Source organism: Maniola jurtina, chromosome Z (genome assembly GCF_905333055.1).
Source record: "Maniola jurtina chromosome Z, ilManJurt1.1, whole genome shotgun sequence".
Classification (NCBI taxonomy): Eukaryota; Metazoa; Arthropoda; class Insecta; order Lepidoptera; family Nymphalidae; genus Maniola; species Maniola jurtina.
In genome coordinates, this window is record NC_060058.1 from 15,330,544 (window position 1) to 15,336,838 (window position 6,295).

General features: G+C 39.6%; 1 protein-coding gene across 8 annotated transcripts in view; it reads right to left on the minus strand.

Moving 5' to 3' along the window:
• The window catches only part of LOC123880684 (FH1/FH2 domain-containing protein 3), a 95,437-nt gene that overhangs the window by 37,225 nt on the left and 51,917 nt on the right, over positions 1 to 6,295 (minus strand). For 2 of the 8 annotated variants that reach the window (XM_045928937.1, XM_045928929.1), the window contains exon 1: positions 74 to 205. The exons of 5 other annotated variants lie outside the window; for them this stretch is intronic. The gene's annotated coding sequence lies outside the window, so the exon portion shown is untranslated. Of the gene's footprint in view, positions 1 to 73; positions 206 to 6,295 lie in introns of those variants that run through there. One more of the 8 variants, XM_045928928.1, reaches the window with a different exon arrangement.

Sequence of the window (6,295 nt, forward strand, 5' to 3'; positions counted from 1 at the left end):
TTGAAATTAAAAAAAAAATGATAATTCTAAAAATCATTGATTTAAAATTAATTAATAATAATATTATGCAAACCGTAATAGTACGGAACCCTCTTAGGCTGAGAGCCGAACCGCACTTGACTATCGTGTTTTTAATTTGTTATTTTATGTTATTTAACGAAATCGGTCACTCGGACAGACTGGAAGGAACGCGCGAAACCGCAAGCCGCTCGTAGCTAACTGAAGATTCGCGTTGAGTAAACACACGTGTTCCCACCGTTGATATACATCTTACAAACGCAAAGATATACAATAACTATCCACGCGGACAAGTTCTCGGGACTTGACAGCTGATAGATAGAAAACGTTACTAAACTGCACACAAACATGAAATAAACAAGAAAAAACAAAGAAACTAAAAACTAAAAACAGTTGTATGCAAAGGTGGCCTTATTATTCAAAGCAATCTCCACCAGGCAACCTTTGGCGAAAGGAGAAACTAGGTGGATTTAGGTTTTAAAAAATACACATACCTACACTGGTTTGGGATGCCTTTCCTACCGAGAAGAAGCAACGCTTTTTTAACGCTCGTGCGAATTAGGGCTTAAAGCTATAAACATTTCTTTGGTTTTTTTTATATCAATGGTTTTCACATACCTTCGGGAAATTCAAGATAACGTACGTGATGTTATATGAAGTATTTATGATTAGACTTTTAAGAAATATGAATGAAGCAATGCGCGAAATGCCAAAAATACCTATGTTATGATTGCTATGACAAACACTCACACTAATATTATAAAGGTGAAAGTATGTGTGTGTGTGTGTGTGTGTGTGTATGTTTGTTACTCCTTCACGCAAAAACTACTGGACGGATTTGGCTGAAATTTGGAATAGAGATAGATAATATCCTGGATTAGCACATAGGCTACTTTTTATCCCGGAAAATCAAAGAGTTCCCACGGGATTTCGAAAAACCTAAATCCACGCGGGTGAAGTCGCGGGCATCGGCTAGTAATTAATAATAATTTAATGATAATGTCAAAACCACACAGCTACGGCGGCTTTACATAAGATTAGCTATCTGGGTGGAAGATAGGTATTTTAGTGCAGTGTATAGTGTGCACAAGCAAACAAGGTGCACTCTCTATTCCCTCACTCTCATAGCCCGACATACGACTTTATTTCCTAGATCCAATAGATATCGGTTGAAGAGAAAATCCGGTCAAGTGCGTGTCGGATTCGCAGATAAAGGGTTCCGTAGTATCGTAAGGAATAACACCTTTTAATTTTCTTTACATGGCGGTCATTTTTAACCCCCGACCCAAAAAGAGGGGTGTTATAAGTTTGACGTGTGTATCTGTGTATCTGTCTGTCTGTGTATCTGTCTGTGGCATCGTAGCGCCTAAACGAATGATTTAGATATTTTTTTTGGTTGAAAGGTGGCTTGATCTAGACTCTAGAGTGTTATTAGCTATAATCCAAGAAAATCGGTTCAGCCGTTTGAAAGTTATCAGCTCTTTTCTAGTTACTGTAACCTTCACTTGTCGGAGGTGTTATACATTTTTAATTTACACTTGTGTTTGTTGTTATAGCGGCAGTTGAAATACGGATTCTGGTTTAGTTTCAACTCTCTATCTATTACGGTTCATGAGATACAGCCTGCTGACAAACCGACGGACAGCGGAGGCTTAGTAATAGGGGTCCGTTGGCACGGATAAGGAACCTTAAAAAGTGTCATTATTTTAAAGATGTTCGTGACTCGGTAGCGGTAGTCCCTGAACTAAAGGCGTGATAAATTGACCGAAAGGGGACGTGGGTTCGATGACCGAGTCGACCATTTCCCGGCCGCAAAGAATGTTCCAGTGGTCTACAGCTAGGTATCGGTTTTCTGTCAGACCACAATAACACATATTAATATTATAAATGCGAAAGTATGTCTCTCTATTTGTCTCTCTGCCTTTTTACCACTCCCGTAAACCGATTTTAACCTTTGGTACAGAAATAGCTTGTATCCCGGAGAAGGATAGGTATAGGCTAATTTTTATGCCGGAAAATCAAAATTTGCATGCGCCTTATCACTGTCGCTGATAATAATCATTTTAACTACCGAGAAAGGTTAGCCTAGTCGGTACTTAGTGGGCAGTTGTCATTCTGAGAGAAGACCCTATAGGGTCAGTTTAGAGGCCACGCTGACCAAGTGCGGATTAACAGACTTCATACACCTTTGAGAACATTACGGAGAAAACTCAGCATGCAAGTTTCTTCACGATGTTTTCCTTCACCGTTAAAGCAAGTGATATTTAATGGCTGAAAACGCACATAACTCTGATAAGTTAGAGGTGCGTGCCCGGAATCGAACCCCTGACCTCTGGAATAGGAGGCCAACGTTTTAATTACTAGGCTATCACCGCTCTTAGTCGAGACAATTAGTAAAGCATTTGTCGGCACCTATGGTTTGGTGTCGGCGAATACAATAGACCTTTTCGGACGGACACACGCCTTGCGACATCGGCGCACGACCTAACCGCACGGACACCTTTGTGCAATCGACACACGCCTTTATTTATTGGCTTAGGGTCAGCGCATACGCACGGAGTAGAGCCGAGTCTTTTTTTACACAACTGCTCAAGAAACGAAGGATAATGATTCTAGGGTTCATGTGTCTGTATATCAACTAAGTAGCCTGAAGACACGGCCGCGATACCGAATTGTATCCATTTGTCACCCTTCGTTCGATGGCCATATAAACTTTGGGCCAAAAACTGCCGCTACATTGGAAGATTAACAGAATCATTGGCTTATCCTAGGATTAAAATATCAGACACCAGTTGATCACGGATTAATCGCGCTCTGAATATCTGTGTGATTAGTCTTCGAGGCAACGACACTTCATTTATCTAAATCTAAAGAGGCTATTTCAACGTCCTCTCTGTTCCACGCACTACATGGATAAGTTTTTTGATAAATTTCGAAAAAAAACCGGTCAAGTACGAATCAGACTCGCGCACTGAGGAAAAAATAGCCGACGAGGCACTTGTCGGCTATTTTTCCCGACATTTTGCATGATAAATCAAAAACTATTATCCATAAAAAAAGATATAATTCTGTTCTAGAAGAAACAGTAGGTATGTGTGGTAATACGTATTTAATTAGTTTTTAGTTTTAAGGCCAACGGGACTCTATTACCTATTTTAACACAGAAGTAGTTCACCTACTCCTAAAAGAAAGCTCCAAACTCCTAGAAATACTGTAAGATACTTGAAATAAGCGATTTTTTTATTAAAAAACCTTCGCTATCCGTCCTTCCGATTGTCTCTGTCTATCTGTCAGCGGGCTGTATCTCATGAACCGTAATAGGTAAAGAATTAAAATTTTCACAGCATATGTATTTCTATCACCGCTAGAACAACAACAAATAATAAAAAAATCGATGCCGCCATAGAAATTACTAAAACTTAAAAAATGTTATATTCTGGTACGGAACCCTTGGTACGGAGTCTGACTAGCACTTGGCCGTTTTTTAAACTTGAACACTAGGGCCTCAGGCGTTTATAAGAATATGGTCTATAATCTAGATTCTAGACCGTCAGTTAGTAGCACAGAGCAGCAAGGCGGCAGAACTTTCTATTAGTGGAAAATCCGATGGCGGCGACGTGTCGGACTCTCGCAATATCTCTAAATTGGTGTAATGACGTGATATGTGGCACTAGGGACTGGACTTATCGACCTCGACCAACGACTATCGACCGGGAAACTATCGACTAATGAGAGATGTGATGTTGGTGTGATGAATGGGTGGAGTGTACTGTGTACGTAATGTACCTACCTATGAACTTATGAACTATGAATGTAAGGTATAAAGATGAACTCAATATCTCTAATGACGGGTATGTATGTGGCTCTAGAGGCTGGACTTATCGACCTCGACTAACGACTATCACACTAATATTATAAAGGCGAAAGTTTGTGTGTATGTGTGTGTGTGTATGTTCGTAACTCCTTCACGCAAAAACCACTGGACAGATTGGGCTGATATTCGGAATGGAGATAGATAATATTCTGGATTAGCACATAGGCTACTTTTTATCCCTTCCCTAATTCCCTATTGGAAAATCAAAGAGTTCCCACGGGATTTCGAAAAACCTAAATCCACGCGGACGAAGTCGCGAGCGTCTGCTAGTCGACTAATATATTATTATGATAGTGAGAATGGTATGTTAGGTATGTTAGGATGTATATGTGTGAGTTTTCTTTTAGCTATATATAAGAAAAATAATTAAATTTATAAGTAGGTACATCTGGCACCTTCATCTTAAAAAAGATGGCAAAAAAATATATAGGTGGTTGTTAAAATTTAAAAGTAAGAGCGGCCGTACACAGGCATTGCAGTTCAAGATGCGAGTGTTTTTCCCTATTCAATATTCATATATTCAAAATTCTGCAACCTTTTGAAGATTTTTATTTAAAACTATAAATAAGTAACTTACAATATTTAAGTGTTTCAATATATTCCTCATGAAATAGAAACACGATTGGGTACAATGTCTTCTACAGAAAAAAACTAAAAACTGCTCCAGATATCTAGATTTTTAGTTCAATCGCTAACGGTAATTAATTTCACTTAGTTTTTTTTTATTATATGTTTCATAAAGTCGTGTACTAACATGTTATAGTTTATTTTACAACGTTAAATTAATTTTTTTGATCTCGTGGGCGCTAATGTTGATTTATTGCCGTATCTTTCTCGGTGCGTCTCTACAATACAGTGAATAACATAACACATTTTTGCCTAAGTTATAAATAACCTAATCTTTTGTCTTCATTTCACAAGAAACAAAACTAGACGAGTGGTCCAGCTGTCAACTCATCATGATCAACCCTTCGCTGGCTCACTACTGAGCACGGGTCACCTCTCAGAATGAGAAAGATTTGGCCATAATCTACCAAGCTGGCCAGGTGCAGATTGTCAGACTTCAAACACCTTTGAGAACATTATGGAGAACAATATGCAGATTTCTTTACATCGCGAAGTTTTTCTTCAGCGTTAAAGCAAGGGATATATTTTAACTGCTTAAAATGTATATAGCTCAAAAATGATAGAGATGCTTACCCGGGATCAAACCCTGGGCCTCCGGACTGGGATGCCAACGTCTTAAAACCACTAGCTTACATTGCTAAAGCTGTCGACTACTCTGACGCAGTTATCCCTCTCCTAGCAACTCTAGTTGGAATTGTCAACTGCTTGAGTAGTTGACAACGACTGCTCAAGCGGAACTGCCCAAACTGCCCCTGTGCGGCCGCTCTAAGTACCCAAGTAAGTATTTGCGGTATCTATCCGGTCCCACGATAAAATCGACATTCCTACCCGATGGCCGATGGTATTTTTATGTTGATTACCAACATCGACATGTGTTAAACTTGAATTGATAAAACTAAGATTGTCCTTGAGGAATTTCTTTTGTTCTGCAAGCTGTATCGATCCTTTGTGTCCTTGAAAGATGAAAATCAAGTATAAAAATAATACCTTATACTCTTAGTTCCTTACTCTTTAGGCAAGTCTCGTAGGATATAATGAACGGCAGAAATATTACAGACTAGCTGATGCCCGCAGCTTCGCCCGCGTGGATTTAGGTTTTTAGAAATCCCGTGGGAACTCTTTGATTTGCCGGGATAAAAAGTAGCCTATGTGCTAATCCTGGATATAATCTATCTTCATTCCAAATTTCAGCCAAATCCGTCCAGTAGTTTTTGCGTGAAGGAGTAACAAACATACACACACACACACACATACAAACTTTCGCCTTTATAATATTAGTGTGATTCTCTTCATGTACCGGCTCCAAAGCATGGTCGTGAGCTAGGAAGCTCAACACTGGGTCACATCGACCTCACGAGTGATGCGCGTGCGCCGCCAACACACTTTTATGATTTTTAAGGTTCCGTAACAAAATAAGAAAAGCCATGTAGCCTAGTTGTGACATTACATATCAATCAATTATTGTGATGCTAAGCAATGTTGATCCAAGTCATTGACTGGATGGGGGGCCGACTTCGGAGGTCTGAAATTAGACTTTTCGTTTTCTCCCTGCTATGGAGAACAAGGTAAAGCCATCGTTGTCTCATGTCTAATAGGTCTCCGGTTGCCGAAATATTGTCGTCCCTTTGAAAGTGAGGGAATAGAAAGAGCACCTGAGTTTGCGCACACTCTTCCGAGGAATAGCTTTCACGCTGAATGATTTTTTTTAACTAAATAGGCTCGCGCTTGGCTGTTATTACACCAAACTGTAGGTGACTGATGACGCAACCTAAGGTA